General features: G+C 41.5%; 1 pseudogene; it reads left to right on the forward strand.

The window, feature by feature from the left end:
* The first annotated feature begins 19,174 nt into the window (after positions 1–19,174).
* On the forward strand, positions 19,175–19,271 carry LOC130037042 (uncharacterized; annotated as a pseudogene).
* The last annotated feature ends 8,368 nt before the right edge of the window (positions 19,272–27,639 follow it).

The following is a 27,639-nucleotide window of genomic DNA, read 5'->3' on the forward strand; positions in this document are numbered from 1 at the left end:
AGGAACCCGGGCCCTTGGGGGCGGGCTGTACCTGTTGGAATTGGAGCCGTTCAGCTTTGTTGCCCAGAACTGGGCCTCTGTGCCCGTCCCACGCGGCTCAGGGGTTGAAAACCGGCTGTCTCGGGGCTGTTTCTAGCTGCGCGTGCCCAGAGAGGAACCCGGGCCCTTGGGGGCGGGCTGTACCTGTTGGAATTGGAGCCGTTCAGCTTTGTTGCCCAGAGCTGGGCCTCTGTGCCAGTCCCACGCGGCTCAGGGGTTGAAAACCGGCTGTCTCGGGGCTGTTTCTAGCTGCGCGTGCCCAGAGAGGAACCCGGGCCCTTGGGGGCGGGCTGTACCTGTTGGAATTGGAGCCGTTCAGCTTTGTTGCCCAGAGCTGGGCCTCTGTGCCCGTCCCACGCGGCTCAGGGGTTGAAAACCGGCTGTCTCGGGGCTGTTTCTAGCTGCGCGTGCCCAGAGAGGAACCCGGGTCCTTGGGGGCGGGCTGTACCTGTTGGAATTGGAGCCGTTCAGCTTTGTTGCCCAGAGCTGGGCCTCTGTGCCCGTCGAAAGCGGCTCAGGGGTTGAAAACCGGCTGTCTCGGGGCTGTTTCTAGCTGCGCGTGCCCAGAGAGGAACCCGGGCCCTTGGGGGCGGGCTGTACCTGTTGGAATTGGAGCCGTTCAGCTTTGTTGCCCAGAGCTGGGCCTCTGTGCCCGTCCCACGCGGCTCAGGGGTTGAAAACCGGCTGTCTCGGGGCTGTTTCTAGCTACGCGTGCCCAGAGAGGAACCCGGGCCCTTGGGGGCGGGCTGTACCTGTTGGAATTGGAGCCGTTCAGCTTTGTTGCCCAGAGCTGGGCCTCTGTGCCCGTCCCACGCGGCTCAGGGGTTGAAAACCGGCTGTCTCGGGGCTGTTTCTAGCTGCGCGTGCCCAGAGAGGAACCCAGGCCCTTGGGGGCGGGCTGTACCTGTTGGAATTGGAGCCGTTCAGCTTTGTTGCCCAGAGCTGGGCCTCTGTGCCCGTCCCACGCGGCTCAGGGGTTGAAAACCGGCTGTCTCGGGGCTGTTTCTAGCTGCGCGTGCCCAGAGAGGAACCCGGGCCCTTGGGGGCGGGCTGTACCTGTTGGAATTGGAGCCGTTCAGCTTTGTTGCCCAGAGCTGGGCCTCTGTGCCCGTCCCATGCGGCTCAGGGGTTGAAAACCGGCTGTCTCGGGGCTGTTTCTAGCTGCGCGTGCCCAGAGAGGAACCCGGGCCCTTGGGGGCGGGCTGTACCTGTTGGAATTGGAGCCGTTCAGCTTTGTTGCCCAGAGCTGGGCCTCTGTGCCCGTCCCACGCGGCTCAGGGGTTGAAAACCGGCTGTCTCGGGGCTGTTTCTAGCTGCGCGTGCCCAGAGAGGAACCCGGGCCCTTGGGGGCGGGCTGTACCTGTTGGAATTGGAGCCGTTCAGCTTTGTTGCCCAGAGCTGGGCCTCTGTGCCCGTCCCACGCGGCTCAGGGGTTGAAAACCGGCTGTCTCGGGGCTGTTTCTAGCTGCGCGTGCCCAGAGAGGAACCCGGGTCCTTGGGGGCGGGCTGTACCTGTTGGAATTGGAGCCGTTCAGCTTTGTTGCCCAGAGCTGGGCCTCTGTGCCCGTCCCACGCGGCTCAGGGGTTGAAAACCGGCTGTCTCGGGGCTGTTTCTAGCTGCGCGTGCCCAGAGAGGAACCCGGGCCCTTGGGGGCGGGCTGTACCTGTTGGAATTGGAGCCGTTCAGCTTTGTTGCCCAGAGCTGGGCCTCTGTGCCCGTCCCACGCGGCTCAGGGGTTGAAAACCGGCTGTCTCGGGGCTGTTTCTAGCTGCGCGTGCCCAGAGAGGAACCCGGGTCCTTGGGGGCGGGCTGTACCTGTTGGAATTGGAGCCGTTCAGCTTTGTTGCCCAGAGCTGGGCCTCTGTGCCCGTCCCACGCGGCTCAGGGGTTGAAAACCGGCTGTCTCGGGGCTGTTTCTAGCTGCGCGTGCCCAGAGAGGAACCCGGGCCCTTGCGGGCGGGCTGTACCTGTTGGAATTGGAGCCGTTCAGCTTTGTTGCCCAGAGCTGGCCTCTGTGCCCGTCCCAAGCGGCTCAGGGGTTGAAAACCGGCTGTCTCAGGGCTGTTTCTAGCTGCGCGTGCCCAAAGAGGAACCCGGGCCCTTGGGGGCGGGCTGTACCTGTTGGAATTGGAGCCGTTCAGCTTTGTTGCCCAGAGCTGGGCCTCTGTGCCCGTCCCACGCGGCTCAGGGGTTGAAAACCGGCTGTCTCGGGGCTGTTTCTAGCTGCGCGTGCCCAGAGAGGAACCCGGGCCCTTGGGGGCGGGCTGTACCTGTTGGAATTGGAGCCGTTCAGCTTTGTTGCCCAGAGCTGGGCCTCTGTGCCCGTCCCACGCGGCTCAGGGGTTGAAAACCGGCTGTCTCGGGGCTGTTTCTAGCTGCGCGTGCCCAGAGAGGAACCCAGGCCCTTGGGGGCGGGCTGTACCTGTTGGAATTGGAGCCGTCCAGCTTTGTTGCCCAGAGCTGGGCCTCTGTGCCCGTCCCACGCGGCTCAGGGGTTGAAAACCGGCTGTCTCGGGGCTGTTTCTAGCTGCGCGTGCCCAGAGAGGCACCCGGGCCCTTGGGGGCGGGCTGTACCTGTTGGAATTGGAGCTGTTCAGCTTTGTTGCCCAGAGCTGGGCCTCTGTGCCCGTCCCACGCGGCTCAGGGGTTGAAAACCGGCTGTCTCGGGGCTGTTTCTAGCTGCGCGTGCCCAGAGAGGAACCCGGGCCCTTGGGGGCGGGCTGTACCTGTTGGAATTGGAGCCGTTCAGCTTTGTTGCCCAGAGCTGGGCCTCTGTGCCCGTCCCACGCGGCTCAGGGGTTGAAAACCGGCTGTCTCGGGGCTGTTTCTAGCTGCGCGTGCCCAGAGAGGAACCCGGGCCCTTGGGGGCGGGCTGTACCTGTTGGAATTGGAGCCGTTCAGCACGGAAAGGGAAGTCTTAGAGGAGAAACTGACTCTGACGTTTAGGTGACCACTGCCGCTTTTTCACAGAGACAGGAGGAGGCTCCCACTGGAGAGAAGTGCCAGCTGCTGTCTTGTAGGGAGCAGGTCTAGGAGGTGCAGGGTGAAGAATTGGCTGGCTACTAGGGTTCTGCAAACCTGGTCGAGATGGATTGGTTGTAATGGACTGAGCAGGTTTGGCAGAACCAGACAAAAATGCAGTGGTTGACCGTGAAGAATTGGCAGCATTTGGCTGAGGTGCATTGGTAGAGCCAGGTTTGGCAGGGTAATCTGCCGCAGGAAGATGTGAGGTCACAGATTGTCATCTCCGAGGAACAGGTCGAGCTTGTGGCCTCTCCATGGTAAGATACGGCAAAGGTACCAATTTGACCTTCCCAGGAGGTGGCAGCTCAGACTGGGTTGGAGATGAGCGTTTTTCAGCACTGCTACTTGGTTTGTGTGCTTTGACCTGAGTTTTCTCAAGGCTTTTCCATCCCATGTAGCACCTAGCCATGGCTTGACAGCTAAGGATGGCTTGCCATCTTTAAGCTTCTTTGAGCTACTCAGGACCTGGGAGGAAGAGATTCCAGGTTTTGGATCACTCTTCTTCCCCAGAACATGAAACACTTGGACAGAATCCAGCATGTGTATGCCTAGGTAGAGGCGGGGCTTTTTAACGGCCTCTTGGCAAAGCTCAGGTTGACTTTTCTTGCATTTCATCTTGCCAATGGTGGGCTTTTCTTCTGCCTTTATCTTGTTCCCTGGCTGCTTACACTCCTTAGCTTTCTTAGAATTTTCTCTGGTGTTTTTTATCTTCTCCTGCCCATGGCTCTTTGTCTTGCTGATCCTGCTGGAGGCAGCTTTGTGAGGTTTGCTGTTAGTCTTGGCCTTGGTCACAGGACACCTCTCACTTACTGCTGCATTACGAACAATCCCAGCCCCCCATAGCAAGCATTCTCGGACCTTTGGCTGGATTTTGGCCTTGGTTTCTCCCTCAAGAGGTTCAGAAGACTCCCTTTTGTTCTTCCGTTTTGGATGGGAGGTCCCCTTAGTGCCACTTGAATTTTCTTGCACCTGCTTCAGAGTGATGGTGTCAGTGCTGTTCATTACCTGCAGATCTTTTCATTGATATAGGTCTACTGGGATCGGTAGGTATCCAGAGGTTTTGAAAGCCCAGTTTTCATCTGATCAAAATTCTTAACCTTTTGTTCCTGAGTTGGAGTTGGGGTAAGCCCCAGGTTACTTTGGTCTGGAGATATTATGGGAACTTCCCCAAATTCAGGTGGTGGATTACGCTCAGGTCTTTGAATCCTGCTACTGCAACATGTGGGCAATTTGGAAATTTGTGTCAGACCAAATATCTGACCTGAAGGTTTCCATGCCAGGGACGTCTCCATCCCCAGTAAATTCATCACTACAAAGGAAGGAAGGAAGAAATCAGTGCCTGCGAAATGAGATATTCCCTCCACAAAACTAGTGGTGCAACAACTGTGCACCTACCAGCAACAGGCAAGGCATTGTTACTGGGTATTCTACGGATAATGGACAAGGCCCTGTGCTTGAAGTTTGGAGGTAAATCTTGTAGTTCTTACTGCTTGTCATGTGGTGCTGTTGTTTTTTGGTTTTCTTTGTATTTGAGTTTCTATGTAAACTAACTTTAAAAATAAGAGACTTGGGACAGAGAGATAGTCCATTTGGTAAGGCACTGGCTCTGCGATCAGCTGACCTCAGTTTGATCTTTCGTATCCCATATGATCTCCTAAGCATCTTCAGCAGTGATCCCTAACACAGACCCAGGACTAATCCGTGAGCACTTCGGACTGTGACACAGATTCAACCTCCTACAAACAAAAGCTTTTTTTAAAAGAAAAATTACAGTCTTTTAAACTAATAAATGCCATACAGAGCTTAGCATTGTAATGTATTTTACTCTCAATTTATTCACTTTCATGGAAAAATAAGGAGATTAATATCATATAATAAGAGTATGAATGAAGTACTAATTCTGCATGATATTTGTGCTAAAGAAAAGTTTTTAGGTTTCATGATTTGTGACAGAATCTCTGAACCACAAGTGTATTCAGAACCTTGCTGTTCATTAATGGAAGGGAAAGTTAAAAAGGTACCATTACAATAAGAGTTCTGAAACTTCTTAAGAAAATAACAAAATACTAGTGTAAGACTTGTATTTTACTTTTAGTGTGGTAATTCTGGAGGACTGCTGAACTAGAACAGTGTAAAATGTGGCATTCCCTGCCGCAGAGGCTGGTTGGAATTGGGGGGATGGGTGGTGGGAGGAATAATGGGACCCGTGGTTGTGGAGAATGGGCACTGGTGGAGAGATAGGTACTACATCATTGTATAAATGAAATCTAAGCACAATAATTTGTAAGTCTACAACTGTGCCTCAAGATGTTTAACTAATAAAAATTAAAAAATATATGAAACAACTAGGGAAAAATGTGGCATTCTTTTGTGTGCTCCTGAAGTTTCATTATATGAAACCTAGATATCCATTATACTATCATAACTTCCAATTTCCATTAGCAGATCTTATGTTGAGTGTGAAAATAACATGTTGTAAAATGAGTGAAGGGAGTAAACATGAACTTAGTTTAGTTAACTTCATTTCGTAAACTTAAAAATCTCAGTGTATTTAAATACCACCTGTCTATGGACAGTTTTCCTCTTTTTTGACCCCAATTTTTGAATTTTCTTTCCCTCCTCTCAGTTTAACTCACCTTGATAACTCGATTCTGTGATGGGTTGAGCAGACACAGAGAAGTCGATTCCAGAGGAAGTGGTTGGTGTTTGGTTATTTGGGGGCCGGACCTACTTCAGAACCATAACCATTTCTCTAGATGAGTTCCTGTAAGCTTGGGGGGCAGAGCCATTTTGTTCTGTGTATGACATGGAGTCATAGGACTGCAGGCCAGAAAGGAGAGTTCCCAGACCTCCTTGATGATTGTAATACACCTGGCTTCGGTCCTGGTAGGGAAGTGACAGACTTTGACTCTGATATGGATACCGAGACGGTGTTCTCTCAACAAGTCTGGCAGAAAGTGATGGGTACACAGACACCGTGTTGTAGGTATCTAGGGTTCTCTCATAGCGAGCTGCCTTAGACATGGAAGAGACAGCGGTGTCTTGGTCAACGACAGTCACAGAAAAGTCTCCCATAGAAGACTTCTCTTCAGCATTTCCTGAATTATCCCATTCCAAAACACTAGTATAGGAAGAAGCTGAGGTGGATATATGACTCTGGTTTAAACACTCCAGATAGCATTGTTGTGCTGAAATGTTGGTAAAGTTAGACACTACCCATCAGTGGTTGGAAAGAGGTGCCAGAGGCTGAGGGCAGGAGCCAAGCAGAACTACCAGCTGGAGCAGATTCTCTGGCGTAGTTGCAGACACTTCCTGTTAGGGAAGCTGCATCGTTCACCACGGGAAGGGAATGCTGCCGAGTATGTGAAGTTCCAATTACAGATAAAGGTAAAGGTAAAGGCCCTCCCGTTGATCATCGATTTGCTCGAGCGGGCCCAGTAACGTCTCCATTGGAGACTTTGTTGTTACTGTGTCTGGCATATCGAATACTCTCGGTAGCTTGCCCGGCTCTCCGAGAGGGGCGGAGGAATCGACCTCGGGTCGGCCATGTTGGCCGCGTGTAAGGCGAACGCCCTACCCGCTGTGCTATCGCTCCAGCCCAATTACAGATGGATTTTGAAAATTTTCTGTAAGGAACAATAGGATGATGAAAAAAATCTGTGAGACTAATAATCTCCTTCAATGCTCAGAGGAACAATATGAACTTAAAATTTAAGCCATCGAGATGCTTCTAATACCAACAGTCAATTGAGTTTCCAAAATTTCAACAATTTGGGGTGATTCAGAGCCTGGAACCTTTTGGCACTTTGTATATTTGATATCGTGCTCCCAAATAAACACAGAACTCTAGAAGGACCAGGTGATCGTGTCTGTAATTGGATTTCTTGCTTACAGATAGTTTCTCCTTACCCCAGCAATGCCTGAAGCTTGCTCTCCTATTGACACATATGTTATTTCCTATAAGGGAAGCTTTTCCAAACTAGGAAGTCTAAGAGAATGGGTAACTTTCTCTGGACAAGAAGAAACCTGAGGGCCAGAAATGACAAAGCGACTTCATGTTTTCCAATCATTTTTATTGGGCGTGGTAAGGAGTAGATTTTGGACCAATAACTGACAGTGATCTTGGGCTCTTTCTGGCTCTACACTCTGGAGTGACCCCTTATAACATTCAGAAGAGTGTATGCAGTGACAGAGATTCAACTAGATTGGCTATGTACAAGGCAAGTGCCTCATCCCCTCTCCAGTACTATCTCTCTGTCGCTTATGAATTTCCAAGTTACGGAACCTAAGAATGTGGACTTTTTTCCAGGACTCTGCATGACCTCTACATTGCAGAAACCGTTAGGAAGATACCTTACTTTAATATAGGCATTTGGGGTCTTTACAACTATTACAATTGTAATCATCAGGTTTCCATTTGACTTGTGCAATGAATATCTGTTACTTACGGTTCACTTATGACTTAATCTTGTTGATGCATTGAAGGTTACCCTCATTTTTGATCCACTTCAAAAATGACTACTTGAGTTTTTCCCAAGAAATGTTTTTGGAAGGAAAACTTTATTGAAACTCTGTGACTTAAGTTGTTTATCTAAAATGTAGTTACTAATAACTCTAAGAATAATAATGCATACATGAATATAATTTTTACATTTCATATGGTTTACATAGGAGGAAGTATAAAGAAAACGTAATGAAAAATATGTATCACAGAACTGAAAAAGAAGTATATAGATATCAATGAAATCTGGGCTCTGTAGCAAGGAGCATAGTACAGTAAGTTATTGAGACCCAAGCGTAAGCCCTGAATAACAGTGGATGTGGTCTCAAACAAAACCAAATAAAACAGTCCAATAAGGTTATTAATAAATTGTTCCACATATACAATATGAAAAGTATATTCTATTTTAGAAAAATATGCTAGCCAAAAAATGGAATAGAAGGTGATTTTTGAGTGCACACTGTACCAGTCCATCAAACAGAAAAGATTTACCAGTAACTACATAACAAAAAGAAAATAGGAATAAACGTGATTGTATTTCATAGTCAAGAAATGTTTTAAATGAGTAAAATACAGAAAAAAACTTTGTAGTTACAAAAAAAATTATTCTCATCAATACCTTTGAATTATTAACCAGCAAACAACACCTGTTAAAATGGCATAGGATTTCACTTTATCAAACAAGAAACACAAAGACCATTTAAAAAGTGATCATAAAATATTACAAATTTACTTTCAACACCTAGATTAGAATTATCTTTAGCAGTCAGGAAAAAGTTCTTCTCAATGTTTAATAAATGAGCACCAAAATCCAATAAAATATCTTTAATGTAGGAAAACTCAGAATTCACAAATATGACAAAAATGTGTAATTAGACATGTGAGACTTGATTTTTCTATGTCCTCTTAGGATCTAAAAACAGAAGTTGACTATTATCAAAATACTCTCATATTAGGAAGAAAAAATTACATGAAATAACATTTGTAAAGATGACAAGCAGCTTTAACCTGGAACCTACTTACCACACAAATGAATCAATTCTCCTGATTCAAGTTAGAATAAACCATTTTTTAAAAATTTTAACAGGCTGACTGTACGTGTACTTAAAAACCAGAACGTAATAAAAACATTGAAGATTTATTGTCTTCAAACCCCCTAGATAACCACTATTAGCTATATATGGGAAGCATCATCTCTAAAGCGTGTTTATATTCCAAATTGTCAAGTACGAAGTACTGTGTTCTAAGAGATAATAAGGAAAAAAGCCAGCAAGGATGGCTTTCTGATAAACTGCTTTTCCTACTGGTACTCTAATCAAGGCATAGTATACTTTCTAGTCCTGGCATTTATTGAAGTAAATTGCTTTGACTTGTTCTCAGTGTATTCATCTCAGCATATTTAATATATATTCTTTCATTTTTGATTTTAAATCTTTGGTTCTCTTCAACATTCTGTCCAAATGTTTTCCCCTTCCTTGATAATCGCCGTCCATATTCTTTCTTTCTTTCTTTCCTATTTTATTCTCCCTCATATCGTCTTGGTTCTATTGGTCAATGTTTGAAGAAAGTGATCCCAAACTTTCTTACCTTTGAGGGCTTGCCTCTCTACCGCTCAGCACTCCACATTTTCCCCATGCCCCATATTTTCTTATTACCTGGTTTAAATAGAAAACTCAAAGATAAATGATTATTACTGTGTAATAGCACTATATTTAAAATACTGAAGTATAAATACAAGTGGAGAGACCATTACAGAGAAAACATGCTAGTATATATTAACAGTTTTCCACAGCATCTACATTTTGTGTTTCTGTCAAAATACTGTCTCTGATTTATATTTTTTCAATGGATATTATGTAAAATTCTCTATTAAAAACAAAAAGAAACACAGAGAATCAAAACTCATACATATATATGTGTATTTGAGCTTGTAAATATTTCTAAAATATAATGTAATCAATGAGGAAAAGCACTTTGTATATGAGAGAACGAAAGCCAATGTCAAAAATCACACAGCAAATGTCCAAGTCAAGCTAAAATGAGGCTTATAAAATTCTACTTGAATACTTTCTTTCATTACTACATGTTGTTTTTACTTGACTGCTAAGTTTAGGGAGGATATATCTAATAAAAAGCGTTGAAATGTATTATTCTTTACCTGCCATGGTCAGAGAAGAGGAAATACCGATGAAAGGTAGACGAGAAGAGGAGACGGTACGAGAGTACGTCTGAACACTGAAGCGGCTTAAGACCGAAAGTGTTCAGTACAGATGACTGCTCACTGGTGATTCGTCATTGGTCACTCGTCACTTGCCATGATGATTCAAATTTGTTTACAAACAACTACATGGGACCCCCAAGATTCTACCAGTTGGTGGTTGGTTTGGTGGGAGAATGATGTCATAAAGTAGGCAGTTGAAAGGTAGAGGCTAGCCAATCAGGAGGTCAGAATCCCAAGAAGAAGACCGGATTGGATAGAGAGCGGGGTAGAATGAAGCAGGCTAGGGAGATGGAATCCTACAAGACGGTTATAACAGTTTCACCTTCGTCAGACTCTTGTGTTAGAAAAATGCTCCCATGATACCAAGAGCTTAGCTATTTCATTAACACATCAAGAAAATTACGAAATAATCGTTTATATTGCACTGTTAAAGAAACAACATTTGGCATTACTAGTATATTTTATATAACGTTTAAAGCACAGCGGGTAGGGCATTTGCATTGCAGGAGGCCAATCCTGAATCCGATTCCTCTGCGCGGCAAGCTACCCAGAGTATCTTGTCCATATAGCAAAAGCTTGGCAAGCTAGCCATGACGTATTCGATAGGCCAAAACCAGTGGCAACAAGTCTCACAATTTCTTGTAAGATGTTACTGGTTCCCGCTTGAGCAAATTGATGCATCACGGGAGCATAGTGCTACAGTGCTATGATTGAAAAAAAATGGTGGTTTCTTTCAATATGACAACATTTACTATGATAAGTTGTAGATGAATCGAGATGTGTTAAAATGTAAATATAAAGGTAAAGGTAAAGGTAAATGCCCTCCCGTTGATTGTCGATTTGCTCGAGCGGGCCCAATAACGTCTCCATTGGAGACTATGTTGTTACTGTGTTTGGCGAATCGAATACTCTCGGTAGCTTGCCGGGCTCTCCGAGAGGGGCGGGGGAATCGAACTCAGGTCGGCTATGTTGGCCGCTTGTAAGGCGAACGCCCTACTGCTTGTAAATGCACAGGTATCTTATTTGTACAAAACAAACAGTTGTTCTCAGTTTAAAACTGTAGAAGATAAAGAAAAACATATGCTCATTTGTGTCAAAATTTTAGAATCTGAAAGAAAAATTTAAAATTCAAATTACGTGATCAAAAAACAAGTAAAACCAACAAATTCTGGCAATTAATATGATAGTCAAAGTATGAATGTTTTTAATAAATCAGTGCTGTGAAATAAATCAGTATTTAGCTAGTAAACTTGTATAGAAAAAATAAGCATAAACCATGATCATATAATCTGTATTGAAAGAAGTGTAAATGACTAGTAAACACAAGAGCAATTTCCTTTTTTAAATTTTTTTTTTGTTTCATTAATGAAACACCATGAGGTACAGCTGTAGACTTACAAGTTGTTGTGCTTGGGTTTCAGTAATACAATGATCGGGTACCCATCCCAGCACCAGTGCCCATTCTCCACTCCAAACAATCCCAGTATCCCTCCCAACCCCCATCCCCATCCCATCCTGCCTCTTTGGTAGGGCACTCCCTTTTGTTCTGTCTCTCCCTTTGGGTGCTGTGGTCTGCAGAAGAGACATTGGGTGGCAATCCTGTTCAGTCCTTAGACTACTTTCAGCAGGCATCTCCCTTCCTGGGCAGATCTTCCCAGCACCATTTATTGGGTGCTCCCTTCTCTATCTGCGCTGCCTTTACCCCTAGAGAATGTAGTTGGCCTCTAAGCCATGGAGTGAACAACCTGATATTTATCACAGCTGTTCTTGGTTGTTAGTCTCTTATTTTGTTACTTTATGTTACCCAGATGAATGCAACCTTTCTATGTCTGTCCCTCTCTTTCTGACTCATTTCGCTTAGCATACTTTTTTCCATGTAGTACCACACAAGAACAATTTTCAAGCTCACTAGTAGACAAAGAGCACAAATTAACATGAGAAATTAAAATTTCCCCACAAATTACAAATATTTAAAAATCAGGTAATATCTTTTCCTAAAGATGATCAATATATCCTAGATATATCAAAGAATCTAAGAAAAAGTATGCCATGAATGTATAAAATATATGTAGATAATTTATTTGATTGGAACCCAGACTTAGTATAGGGATTACAGCAATTACCATGCACACAGTCAACCCAAATTAATGGCTGGCTCCACCAGGAATGACCCTTGAGCACAGAGTCAGAAGTCCCAAGAACCACATACTATGGCCCAAATACCCCACAAAAGCAGAAATATAATTTATCACTTATTACTATAAAATACAAATGTATTATAAAGTCCATTATAAAATAAATGCATTATAATTTTTTAAAATGTATCACAATGCACAGATTTCTATACCACACATATCACTACTTAGACAATGTAAGTAAATACTATTAAAAAACCATCTTCAAAAAAAAAAAACATCTTCTTGGTCAATAGCAAACTAATAATTTTGGGGGCTTTCAAAAATTATATAGGAATTAGCAACCTTAACCTCTATGTTACTCAAGTATCAGTTATATGTTTTTCTTTTCTTCCTTTTTTGTGGCGAAGGGAGCGCACCCAGATGTGCTCCGGGCTCACTTTTGACTCTGTATGCAGAGATCACTTCTGGAAGTCTCAGGATTCTGGGGATTGAACTCAGATTCGCTGCATACAAACCCTCTACAAATTGCACTAACTATGTGGCCCATATGTTTCTTTTTAAATAACATTTTAATAAAACATTTTAAATAATTTTTTTAAAAAACGTTTTTAATGAAATATTTCATTAAAAAGATTAATATAGAGAAATACTCTTTTAATGATTAAAGTAAATTTAAAAATTGGAATAATACTTGGTAAAGCATAGGAACATAGCAGAAATATATGATGAAATATACGATGGTATATATCTTATTTGTAAATTTGTAACTGTAACACATTGTCCTTTTCCATTTCAAGGATGAGATGAATCCATAGAGTAGATTCTTTCACTCATAATACTATATTCTCTCCTGGATGCTTTTTAAAACTACTTGCCAATGTGACTGTTTCTAAACTTCTTGAGTACTATAGCCCTGTTTATAATTGTTAGATCTTTCTCTTGTTTTATTTTTACTTTATGTTCCAATCTTAATGGTATCACCGTCTACTCAGTCAACCTAGCTAAACCCTAAGGTTTCTTCCAATTTCTCCTGCACAAGTCTCTGCTTTCTGACAAAAGGGAGGACCTCAGAATGCTGACATCAATCTAATACCCAGGGCCGCAGGAGATAATGTAGTGCTTATGGAAATTGTCTCACATGCTCTCAATTTGACTCCCAGCAGCACCTGATTGCCAGAGTATCAAAGACTGTATAGCCTCAGAGGACACCAAGCACCATGGACACGTTTTCTGAGAATTGCCTGTGGGGCCCCCACACCTCCTGAGCATTGCTTTAAAGACTCTGTCAGCAACCAAAAATATATAATGTCAGAGAAACATGTACTTGTCTTAAATAGGGACCCTCACTTTTGGTGAGTTTCACAAGGAAATATTGCGTGAAAACGTAAATCAAAGATCAGGGGAGACAGTGTAAATCATGTGTGTACAGATCATATATTTGGTGAAATGTGTTAAGATTCAGATGCCCTAGTCTTCGCACCAGGGATATTCCTTCAAAAACACCCCCATTTTACTGGAAGGGTGCTATGACTGAAACTCAATTATGAGCAACCTTGTAACTGTGTATCTCTTGGTGATTCTAATTATTAAAGTAATTTTTTTTAAATGCACCCATCAAAGTTTCCTTTTTACCACTAAATGGGAAAGATACTTTCTAATACTTATCCTCACCAAAAGCTCAACAGAGTGTGACGATTGCCAAAAAATGTCCTCCCTTGCATTTTTGTCATGATACTTATTAATACTTAACTCTTCGTTTTTTTCCCTCTTCTCATGCCAAATCTTTAGTCTCCCTTGCAAGCTCCTCAAACATTATCGATTCAATACTGTTGCTCTTTGCCACTGCTTCTCTTGACTTCTTGTCCATGAACTGATTCTAAAACATAACATACCTGCAATTACAGTATTCATGCCAGAGACAAGCATTGATGTATCTTTCGGTTTAGCATTTTCAAGCTATTTGCACACAGGTGAGTAACATTTTTTTTTTTCCTACTGAGAACACAAAAATAGATATGCTGGTTTTCAAAGTTCTATCAGTAGTCTGAGCTACCAATTAAGGATATATATTTTTAAATTTTTATTGAATATCTGTGAGATAGACCATTACAAACTTCATAATTTGCTTCCAGTCATACAACGATCCAACATGCTTCTCTCCACTAGTGTAAATTTCCCATCACCAATGTCCCTGGTTCCCTACAACATCCCCCAACACCCTACCCCACCCCCAGCCTGTCTCTATGGCAGGCTCTTTAAATTCTTTCTCTCTCCTTTTAATTTTGTGCATTATTGTTCTCATACAGGTACTAAGAGGTCATCATGTTTGTTCAAGGAATTTAGTATTTTTATTGGGGGTGTCACATCCGGCGATGCTCAGGAGTTATTCCTGGCTCTGCACTCAGGAATTACTCCTGGCGGAGCTCAGGGAACCATATGGGATGCTGATATTCGAACCCGGGTCGGCCGCATGTAAGGCAAACATCCTACCCACTGTGCTATCGTTTCAGCATATCCGAAATTTCAGCTGTTCTATTTCAGTGAAATCCATCCTGAGACAATGTAATGAGACTAGGGCATGGTGGAGATTTTGGTTTGTGGGAGCAAGTGGCTGCCCTGAGTTCTGGTTGCGTGGGCAACAAACTAACCTGCCTCCCTCCGATTTACCCTAGTATGTTTTGCCGTGTGCAGGTCCAAGGTTAACTGTGACTTTTGATCTCTTTCAAGATTTATTTATAGGTCACTTAAGCAAGACCAATACATTAGCTTGTATAGCTGAGCCAGGGGTGGTTTGTGAACATGACTCCCACATATCTTTTGGGAGTTTAATTTCTTGGGAAACTTAGTTCTGAGGTGTTGGGATCCAGCCAGAGGCACAGTGGAAATCTGGGGTTATCAGGCAGCATGATGGCACCATTAGACTGTAGATGCACTCACCTCGAGGGTGCAGGTTGGCTTCCTGGAGGCACTGCACCCCCAGACTAACAAATATTCATTGAATTAATGAACGAATAATCAACATTTTCAAAATGTGTCACTTTATTGCATTTTAGAAGGGTAACTTCTAACAGGGAAATCATTTTCATGGTATAATCAAGACCTCCGGTTCATTCTTAATATATTTAATAAAAGCTACACATTCTGGAAATTCATACAAAGAAATTCTTTATATTATCTGTCTTCATAATCTACTTGTAAATTACTCAGATATCACCGTTTATACCACTGTTCTTAGCATAGAAATTTACAGATAGAAAATGTTTAGTAAAAATTCATTTTGGGGGCTGGAGCAATAAACAGGGTGTAGGACGTTTGCGTTGCACGCAACCAAACTAAGTTCGATTCCCAGCATCCCATACGGTCCCTCGAGTACCGCCAGGAGTAATTCCTGAGTGCATGAACCAGGAATAACTCCTGAGCATCGCAGGGTGTGACCCAAAAAGAAAAAAATTCATTTTGGCACTTCTGTTGAATATAGTACTGGAAGTACTTGCAATAGGAGTTATATAAAAAAAGATATTAAGGGCAGTCATGTAGGAAAAGTAGAAATCAGGCTCTCACTATTCACAGAAGATGTGATACTATATTTAGAGTATTCTAAAACCTCTACCAAAAAACTCCTAGAAACAATAGATTTATATGGTAAAGTTGCAGGCTATAAAATCAATACCCAAAAGTCTATGGCTTTTCTATATGCAAATAATGAGAGAGAAGAAAGTGACATGAAGAAAGCAACCCATTCACAGTCATGCCTCAGAAAATCAAGTATCTCAGAATCACCTCAACTAAGGAAGTGAAGGACCTATACAACAGAAAATAAGAGGACACGAAGAAATGGAAACATATCTCCTGCTTATGTATTGAGAGAATTAACATTGTCAAAATGACAATACTCCCCAAAGCATTGTACAAATTCAATGTGATCCCTATAAAGATACCCATAATATGCTTCAAAGAAGTTTATCAATCACTCCTGAAATTCATATGGAACAACAAACGCCCACGAATAGCTAAAGCAATTCTTGGGACAAAGACGATGGGAGGCCTCACCTTCCCCAACCTCAAACTCTACTACAAAGCGATAATAATTAAAACAGCATGGTACTGGAACAAAGGCAGAGCCGCCGACCAATGGAACATCATTGAATATACTGACACACACCTTCAAATATATGTTCATCTAATCTTTGATAAGGGAGCAATAAATGTGAAGTGGAGCAAGAAAGACTTCTTTAACAAACGGTGCTGGAAAAACTGGACAGCGACATGCAATAAAATGGGCTCAAACCTCTACCTAACAGCAAGCACAAAAGTCAGATGAAAATGGGTCAAAGACCTCAACATCAGAACAGAATTCATCAGGTACATTGAAGACAAGGTGGGCAAAACCCTCCACGACATTGAAGCTAAAGGTATCTTCAAAGATAACATGCCACTGGCCAAAAAAGTGAAAACAGAGATGAACAAAGGAGACTATCTTAAATTAAGTAGCTTCTGCACCTCAAAAGAAACAGTGACCAGAATACAAAGACAATCTACAGAATGGGAAAGGATATTCACCCAATGCCTATGTAATAAGGGGTTGATATCAATGATATACAAGGCTCTGGTTGAACTCTACAAGAAGAAATCATGCAACCCCATCAGAAAATGGGATGATGAAATGAACAGTAACTTTCTCAAAGAAGATACCAAATGGCCAAAAGGCACATGAAAAATGCTCTTCATCACTTATCATCAGGGAAATGCAGGTACAACCAACAAAGAGATATCACGTCACACCACTGAAACTGACCCACATCCAAAAGAACAAAAGCTACCGGTGTTGCCGTGGATGTGGGGAAAAAGGGACTCTCCTTCACTGCTGGTGGAAATGCGGACAGGTTCAGCCGTTTTGGAAAACAGTATGAACGGTTCTCCGAATACTAGAAATTGAGCTCCCATTTGACCCAGCAATATCACTCCTGGGAATATAGCCTGGAGAGGCAAAAAAGTACAGCCGAAATGACATATGCACTTGTATGTTCATTGCTGCACTGTTCACAATAGCCAAAATCTGGGGAAAAAAACCCCTAGTGCCCAAGAACAGATGACTTGTTAATGACACTTTGTTTCATCTACACAGTGGGATTCTATGCAGCTGTTAGAAAATAAGAAGTCATGAAATTTGCATAAAGTGGATCAACATAGTAAGTGAAATGAGTCAGAAAGATATGGACAGACATCGAAAGATTGTACTCATCTGTGGAATATAAAGTAACAGAATAAGAGACTAATACCCAAGAATAGACTGATAAGGACTAGGAGGTTTGCTCCAGGCCTTGGAAGCCGACATCACATGCTGGGGGGAAAGGCAGCTCAGATAGAGGCCAGAACACCAACTAAAGGGTATTTGGAGGACCTGCTCTGGGTGGGAGATGCATGCCAAAAGTAGGCCATAGAGCCATTCTTTCTGCCCCACCAAGATCACGATTTGACCCCCACAAGAGGCTATCCGGCACGACCACAGCACCAGAGGCACGTGGATCCAATTCGGAACCCAGAGGCTTTTGGCAGAAAAGTGACTAAACTATGCATTAAGCTACGGCACCATTCTCCCTCAGGTGGGAAAGGGTATTTGTCGCTTCTGCCTTTCTCCCCCCTGGCGGCACGATGCCCACCACCTCAGAGATTATTGGACAGCCAGGTATGAGCTAGGGTGACAGGGCAACTACGGCCTCGTGGGATTGGGGGTGAGGGGTAAAACCAGCCCATTCGTCCTGCCAGCCAAGACCATGAGTTGCCCACCACGAGTGGCTCTCTGGCATGCCATGGCCCCAGAGAACAAAAGAGAATGCCCTGCCACAAAGGCATGTTTGGGGGCATGGTGGGAGGAATACTGGTATCATGCACCAGTTACATCTCCATTCGTCCTAGCCCTGAGATTTTAGCAAGTGCCACATTGGAGGTTTTTTCACGGTCAGGGAAATGAGATACTTCATTGTTACTGGGTTTTGGCATATAGAACACACCACGGGTAACTTGCCAGTCTCTGCCATGTAGGCAAGATACGCTTGGTAACCTGCCATGTTCTCCGAGAAAGAGAACTGGACAATATGAGTTGTTATCTTATCAACAAGATCCAGTATCTGGATCTTGGCCATTGATGGGATTACATGGCTCCAGAGGCAGTCCGTGGGTGTAACACTTAGCTACTGGAAGATGGGGGATCTGGATGGAGGAGGCCCATTCTTGGTCCGAGCAGTCTTGAATATCTCAGCCCCGGGTCCCGCACACCTGGGTTCCTCTGCCAGTTCCTTCATGCATGAGGCTCCTTCAAGTGTGGTGAGAGTGGTCTTAAGCATAACTATGGCTGGTTGCAGAGATCTTCAGCTGCCAGGTCTCTGCTCGGGGTGGTGAGGGAAACTCAACCCACCCCCTCCAAGGGGCCCCAGTGAGGAAAGCCAGGTGCGGCATCAGGAGACTGCCATTTCAGAGATATTTGGACTTAAATTTTGATCGAAAAGTACACATCATTCAAACAGTTGTATGTGCTTAGTAATAAAATATTACACACATGTTCAATCACCTAAGAAAGCTCATTCTGCTCAGAGAACTAGATTTTTAATTACAGGTCTGTTTTGCCCATGTGGAATGACTGAGAATCACTATGAGTAGATATAAAACTCACTATACACACAAAGATGCACACAGGTTACTTTGAGTCATCTGTGTTGTTAATGTGTCTGGGCCATTAAATTACATTGAGACCCTTTTTCTGTCCTTTACAGGAGCCTCATGAGTCTCACCTTCCCTTCAAGTTGAACTTGTAATAAAGTGGAATGAAATCATCAATATGCTTCTCACCTCTTCCTTCAGGAGAAAAATCCTACTTACTTTCAAGGTGGTCAAGGTGCGGACAACGTCATCCACCGTTTTCTGGAGATGTACACGGGACCGAGGTGAGAATAGCAAAAGGCTCCAGTTTAATTTTCTTAATGAAGATTTCAGGGAAGAGCATTAAACAACACTGATTCTCCATCTTCCAAAAGGATTATTTTGCAAAACTGATGCCCTGGGTATGGTAAAAGATAATATGGTAAAAACCATACTTTTCCTTCTGGGACATTAATGTTCTAAATTTATCACTTCAAGCTGCTTTGAAATACCTTCCTAGATTGGGAATCACTGTCTGCCATAGGAGTGAGTAAGGACAACACTCAAAGAAATCAGAAGAGAAAAATAGGGGAAAAAATCAGCTCTTATACTCAGTTTGGCAACACATATACTAAAATTGAAATGATATAGAGATTAGCATGATCCTTACACAGAGATGACAGGCCAACTTGTAAAGTGTTCCATATTTTTGTTGCATTAAGAATTAACAGGGCTACTTTAAGCTAAGACAAGCCCCACAAGTACTCCAAATTTCGACATAAAGATAGCAAAAATCCCCATCACAATGATCTCTCTCAATGTCAATGGACTAAATGCACCAATTCAGAGGCACAGGATGGCAGGATGAAATAGAAAACTGAACCCAACATTCTGCTGCCTGGAAGAAACACATCTGAATAATCAAAGCAACCATGGGCTCAAAGTCAAAGGCTAGAAAATGATTCTTCAAGAAAAGAACACCTCCAAAAAGCTGCAGTGGCAATACTAGTATCAGACCACATGGACTTCAGGCTAAAGGTTATAAGAGACAGTGAAGGTCATTTCTTAATGATCATGGGATCTGTACATCAGAAAGAACTCACCCTCCTCAATGTATATGCTCCTAATGACAGATCAGCAAAATACGTAAAAACAACTTCTAATAGACTTAAAGAAAAACATTGATAGCAACACAATGCTAGATGGAGATTTCAACAGTACTTTCTCACTTCTCAATAGATCAAACAGACAAAAACTTGGCAAGAAAATATTTTATTTGAGGGAAGTAATAAACAACCATTGGTGTAGAGACGAAATCAAAGAGGAAATAAAAAGATTCCAGAAAAAATGACAACGAGGAACTACCAGAACTTGTGGGACAGAGCAAAAGCAGTTCTAAGAGGAAAGTTTATAGCTCCGCCAGAATTCAACTGGAAGAAAGAAAGGGCCTACAAAAATAACTTACAGCTCAAGATTTTGGAAAATGACCAAGAAAAGGAGTCCAAACTAGCCAGGAGGAAATAAATAATAAAACCTGGAGAAGAAATCAATGAGATATAATCCCAAAATACAATTCAGAAGACCAACAAAAGCAAGACATGGTTCTTTGAGAAAATAAATAAGATCAATAAACTACTAGCAAGACTCACAAAGAAGAAAAGAGAAAGAATCCTAATAAACCGAATCAGAAATGCAAAGGGAGGCATCATAATAGAAACTACAAAATCCATAGGATCATCAGAGATTATTTTGAGAATATTTAAAGCAGGAAATGAGAGAATCTTGAATAAATTGATAAATTACTGGATTCCAATTACCTCCCAAGGCTGAACCAAGAATATTTTGAAAACTCGAACCCATCACTACAAGGAAATTGAAATGATAATCAAAAGTATCCCCAAAAACAGGAGCCCAGGCCCAAATGGATTCACTAATGAAGTATTTCAAACCTTTCAAGAGGACCTACTGCCAACATTTTTTAAGATTTTCCAGGAAATTGAAGAAACAGAAATACTCCCAAACAATTTCTATGAGAAAAGATCACCCTGATATTCAAATCAGACAGAGAAACCACAAAAAAGAAAATTACAGACCTATTTCTTTGATAAATACAGATGCAAAGATCCTCAAGATTATACCAGCAAAGAGAAATCAGAAACTCAACAAAAGGTCACACTCTATGACCAAGTAGGTTTATCTTGGGGATGCAAGGATGGCTTAACATTCTCAAGTCAATCAACAGAATACACCATCTCAATAAAATAAAGATAAAAATCATATGATAATATCAATAGATGTAGATAAAGCATTTGATGAGATCCAGCACCCATTCATGATGAAAAACTCTCAACAAAATGGGAGTCGAAAGTACTTTCCTCCATCTAGTCAAAGCAAACTACTACAAACCCACACCAAGCATTATTCTCAACGGGGAAAAACTAAAGGCTTGGAGAAAAATCAATGAGCTAGATTCCCAAAATACAATCAGGCACAAAACAAGTTACCCACTCTCACCACTCCTATTCAACATAGTACTTGAAGTATTTGCCATATGATTTTGGTAAGAAAAAGATATCAAGGGCATCCAGATAAAAAAAGGAAAAACTCAAGCTTTTACTATTTGGAGATGACATGATAGTATTCTTAGAAAATCCCAAAAAATCTACCAAAAAGCTCCTGGGAAGAATAGATTTGTTTACTAAAGTAGCATATTACAAAATCAATATCCAATAGTCCATGGCTTTCCCAAATACTATTAATGAAAGAGAAAAAAGAGATAGGCGAAAAACAAACCCATTCACAATAACCTCAGAAAATCAAGTATACTAGAATCAACTAAAAAGGTTAAGGACCTATACCAAAAACACTCTACAAAACACTACTTCATGAAATAAAAGAGGATATGAGGAAATGGAATCACATCCCATGTTCATTGATTGAGAGGATTAACACTGTCAAAATGGCAATACACCCCAAAGCGCTATAAATATTTAATGCACTTTCTATAAGGATACCCATAACATTTTTCAAAGAAATCGATTAAACCCTCTTGAAACTCATACACAACAATAAACTCCCATGATGAGCTAAAGCAATCTTTGGTAAAAAGAAGAAGGGAACACCTTCCCCAACTTCAAACCCTACTAGAAAGTCGTAGTAATCAAATTAGCATGATATTCAGATAAAGAGAGTCCTCAGGTCAATGGAATATAGTCAAATATCCTGACGCTGGCCCTCAGATTATTATTACCTAATGTATCATAAAGGCTCAATAAATATGAAGTTGAGCAAGGAAGTCTCTTCAACAAGTGCTGCTGGGAAAACTGGTCAGCAACATGCAAAAAAAGTTTAACTCAGACCTCTTTATAGTGCCAGGCACAAAGTCAGATCAAATGAATTAGAGACCTCAATATCATACCTGAGTTCTTAAGATATATGGAGAAAAATGTGGGAAGATCCCTCCATGACATTAAAGCTAAGGGAAACTTCTAGAATGATACACCACTGACCAAGGAAGAGGAAGTGAAGATAACCAAATGAGACTACATTAAACCAAGAAGTTTCTGCAACTCAGAAAAAATGGTGACCATGATAAAAAGACAGCCCTCATAATGGGGGAAAATTATTTATGCAATACCCATACAATTAACCCCTTATTGTATATAACCCAAGATATATATGGCACTGGTAGAACTTTATGAGAAAAAGACATCCAACCCCACCAAAACATGAGGAGAAGAAACGAACAGAAACTTCCTCAAAGAATAAATACAAATGACCAAAAAACAGAGGTAAAATTTTCTACATCACAAATCATCAGGGAGATACAAATCCAAACAGCAATGAGATATCTCACACCACAGAGATTGACACACATCAAAAAGAACAAGAGCAACCAATGTCAGCATGGAAGTGGGGAGAAAGGGTCTCTTCTTCACTGTTGGTGGGGATGCCGATTGGTTCAGCCTTTTCGGAAAACGATATGGGTATTTCTCAGAAAGCTACAAATTGAGCTTCCATGAATCCAGCAATACCACTTTGGCAATATACTCCCAGGCCCCAAAACACACAGCAGAAATGCTATCTGCACTTCTATGTTCATTGCAGCACTATTCACAATAGTGAGAATCTGCAAACAACTTGTATGCCCAAGAATTCTCAATGATTAATTAGAGAAACTATGGTATATCTAAACAATGGAATACTATGCAGCTGTTAGTGAAAATGAAGTTATGAAGTATGCTTATAAATGGATGTACATGAAGAGTATCATGCTGAGTGTGATGAGTCAGAAGGAGACAGACAGATATAGGATTACATTCATTTGTGGGATATGAAAAAACATAACTTTAGATTAATACCTTAGGACAGTAGAAATAAGGGCCAGGATGATTGGTCCACTGTTAGAAGCCTACCTTATGGGCTGGGGGAGATGGCAGTTGGGATCGAGAAGAGACCACTATGACAAAGATAGTTGGAAATGATGATGCTGGAAAAGAACTGTGAAGTGAAAATAGGTAAAGGAAGAAACATGGTAACCTATCAGTTCCTGTGTTGTAAACCATGATGCCTCAAAAGGGAGAGATCGGTAGATAGGTAGATAGGTAGAAGAAAGGGAGAGACAGGGGGCGGGGGTGAGGAGAGAGAGATGGAGTGAAAGGATTTCAGGGGGAAAACTGGGGACACTGTAGGTGGGAAATGTTCACTGATGGAGCAATGGGTCTTGGAACACTGTATGACTGAAACCTACTCATGAACAGCTTTGTATCTCTTTATGTCCCAGTGATTCAGTCAATCACTCAATGGTGATTCAGTCAACCAGTCATGGTGATTCAGTCAATCACTCAATCAATCAATAAGTAAATAAATAAAAATCAACTCTTTGGACCCAACCATACCTAGAGGGTACTCCAGCTTTATAGGTACATGAATCAAGTATCTTCTTAGTTTAAAATGAGTGTGGTATGAGTTTGTCACTTTCAAACATAAGAATTCTGATTAATCACCATGGAATGTTTGTTTAATATAATGTTTTCTGAATAATTTTTATGAGACAAGATCTGTGAATAAAACCTTCAAGTGAAGAAAACGACATTCAATTATTTCTGTCACTTATTTATTTATTCAATTATTATTATCGAGAATAGGATTCAGGTGAGAAAACAAGAAATATTTTACTTATAGCATGAACCTCTAATGTCTGGACTGCAAATTTCTAACATCTTTAGAATGGCTATAATATAGCTAGTTCTGCTTGAGAAATAATTGACTTCTGTCCAATATTCTGAATTTTGCCTTATTGTGTGGCCTGAATAAGTACTTCTATGAATAGAAATTATTAATTATCATTAGAACCCACTTGAATGTTAACAATAGTGTGATTTATATTTTAATCTAATTACTTTTTCTAAAAGAGATAAATTTGGATGTGGCAGATTGAATCCAATTGAGTCCTGAAGAGGTCAGGGAGTAAATGAAAATTATAAGAAGAATTTGATGAATTGGAGGAGGGGAAGGGCTTAAAGGCCAACATATTTCACCACCTGAATTTAATAAAATTTATTTATTACATTCTCATAATGAATGACAGCATCACTTGGTACAGTAGTTCAGGCGAAATATAGGATTTTTCTAAGAAAACACACACACGGATACATGCACACACACTCATTATCTTTCTCTCTCTCTCTCTCTCTCTCTCTCTCTCTTTCTTACTCACACATGCATGCATGAATTCTTGTAAACTCAACATTCTCACACAATAGCACTCATAAACACACACACTTATAATCTCTTCCCATCTTTCCACCCTCCCCTGCAGTCCACACCACCCCTGATCCCTATCTCCAGCTACTTAAATACATGCTACCCATCTACAGTTTTCATCCAAGCAATTCCTAAAGAAACAACAAAAGTGTTCATGTGTGTACAGATTTACTCATTTTATTTTGCCTCTTTTATATACCTTAGGCATTCAACATTTTAAAAACGCAATCCTGTTTATTATAGAATATACCACTGCCACTACAAGCTACTAAGAGAAAAATAAATTATCAAAGAAGCTACACAACAGTCCTCAATTTTCTTGTTTGGTATCAATTAACCTCTAACAAGTTTTATAATAGGTTGGGTCCAAAATGCTGCTGCGTGTCAGTATTTCCTGGGGCACTATCTTGAGAATCCAAGTATGGAAACCCTTGCTCATAGCATTGTCACTCCCGGTGTGGGTGTGGGCAGCAGCATTGATGGTACCTGACCACTTTTTTTTTTATGCATTGCCTCACTTTTTATTCTTTTAATGCTTATTACTGAAACACCATGAGGTACAGTTGTAGACTTACAAATTTTTGTGCTTGGGTTTCAGTTATACAATGATCCAGTACCCATCCCTCAATCAGTGCCCATTCTCTGTCATTTATATATTTTTTTAATTTTTGTTAGTGAAACACCATGAGGTATAGTTATAGATTTACAAATTTCTGTGCTTGGGTTTCAATTGTACAATGATCAAATACCCATCCCTCCACCAGTGCCCATTTTCCACCACCACGGGTCCCAGTGTCCCTCCCACCCCCTATCCCCCCATCCCACCATGCCTTTGTGGCAGGGCATTCCCTTTTGTTCTCTCTCTCCTTTTGGGTGTTGTGGTTTGCAAAAGAGGCATTGACTGGCAATCATGTTGGTCTATACTCTACTTTCAGAATGCTTCTCCAATCCTGGGAGGATCCTCCAAACACCCTTTATTTGGTGCTCCTTACTCTATATGAGTTCCCTTTCCCCCTAGAATGTGTGGCTGGATTCCAAACCATGGAGCAAAACTCCTGGTATTAATCTCACTGGCCACTTTTTGAATGAAAGCTGGTGTCTCTGGTTCCATGCCAAACAATTTAAACAAGCATCTGCAATAAAGGTTCCCCACTTATTTTGTGAAATGAGAGTCTTTCTTAAGAGCCTTTCAGACTGGAGTGATAGCTCACTGGAACGACTGTGGACTTTGCCTGTAAAAGAAGCAGACTCATTTCCTGGCACAACATAGAGCAACACTGGAAGAGACCCTTGAGCCAAAGCAGCACCAGAACATGACTGGATGTGTCCCCAAAGAACCAATAATCATCAGAACATCTAGTTAGAGTAACCGTCAACAAAATAGTGCCTCTTTTCTCCATTCATAATACTCAAAGTTCTGACTGCAATATCATTAAGAATACTAAATAGTTCCTGTAAATTTTATTCTTCTTCACATATATTTACTCTAAAATAATTTATATTTCGTTTTAAACTACAGGTAAAAAAGTAAAATTATAAATTTTATAAAAAATTAAAAATAACGCCTATACATAGCCAGGTAAGACTCAAAAAATAAAAAAGCAAGCAAGCAATCAAGCAAGAAAGAAAGAAATTAAAACTTAAAAACAATGTTGTTTCCAGTGCTAAGGATCAATCACAGATCATCATACAATGGAAGGCAAATTCTGAATCACTGAGTTATAACCCTGTTCTTAAATATTTACAAAGGTCTTATTTGATGTCTCATTACATTTTCTCTTTTTATTAAAAAAAGCTTTTTGTAGTAGACCTGATTGCCACCTTACCTCCTACTTCATGACCTTTGCTTCTCTTGTATATTTTAAGATGCATATTATATTTTAATATAAATAAATATATATAAATAATTATAAAATATTGTATATTTTAATATATATCTTGTATATTATAAGACCCAGTTGTCACCTTATCCTTCCTAAATCCATGCTTTCCTTTGACAGACTTTCTAAGATCATGTATGGCTTGCTTTAACTTGGCATAAATGGAAACCTTATTTTCTGTATGCTCTCACGCTAGAGGTGATGATGTTTTTGATCCTGGAGAAGTCTTTTCTGGGGAGTTTTCTGGCTGTTTCTACTTGACTTCAAAATATCTAAAGGTAAGTCATCATCTTTTTTTTGTGTGTTTTTGGGTCACACCTGGCGATGCACAGGGGATACTCCTGGCTCTGCACTCAGGAATTACTCCTCACGGTGCTTGGGGGGACCATACAGGATGCTGGGAATCTATCCTGGGTAGGCCATGTGCAAGGCAAATGCCCTACCTGCTGCACTATAGCTCTAGCTCCCCCCCACATCCCCATAATTCATCATCTTGAGGGCCTCAGATTTTTACCTTTGATTTAGAAACTTCATCTTTACATTGACACAGTAAATTGATACCACAAAACCATTGAATGGCATGCTATAATGGTAGCAGCCATGAGCAAACATTGATAACCCATAAATTGGCATGAATGAATTCTGTCTCAGAGGCTTCACTTCTGAGGATCCCTGTCTGTTACGTATCCCAGGATCAGAATCTACATCAGGCCATGAGTAGAAATTGTCCAACCAAAAGCTAGCCTTCCACTGGGATCAGAATCCTTGATCCATCTAACTTGTAATTTTTCATTCATGACTTGTTGACCTTGTTTCAGTTGGAGACATCCAGAGCGTCAACACAGCTTCCCAGTAGTTTCCACAGGAAATCCAAATACCTAAGAATGTTATCATTTCTTACGCCACTGTTAAAGATTTTTTTGGAATCCCACGGTAAGATACTATCATTAATGTTATAATATTACTGTTCTCCATAGTCCAGATCTCCCGAAAGAACTCTCTACCCTTCTCACTACAAGTGCAGCCTCCCGTTTAAGATATCCTGAGCATACTTCTAATAGTGTCACTCAGGTTCTCCCCTAAAGTGCACAAGTTAAGTTCATACCACTCCAAGTTCTTTTTCCTAAACTACCAGAGTCGGCTTGGTCCTCAAATTTGTGTTCTCCCTTGAAGAAATACCGTGCTTCCTTTCTCCATGTCTCTCTTTGCTTGCCTTGTTAAACGAGTGTTCTCTCTTGAACATATATTCCATTCCACCCTACACCTGTTTCACAAGTTTCTAAGTGTTTTTCAATAAAATCCATTTTGCTTCACTAAACTAAATATTTTAAAGCACCAGAGCAATGTTAAAACCAATATTTGTATCTTTTAAACCACAAATTTTGAAAATGAAAGGTGGTAAAGCAATGGAATATTACTCAGTTGTATGAAGT

This window comes from Sorex fumeus, unplaced genomic scaffold (assembly GCF_029834395.1).
Source record: "Sorex fumeus unplaced genomic scaffold, SorFum_2.1 ptg000070l, whole genome shotgun sequence".
NCBI lineage: Eukaryota > Metazoa > Chordata > Mammalia > Eulipotyphla > Soricidae > Sorex > Sorex fumeus.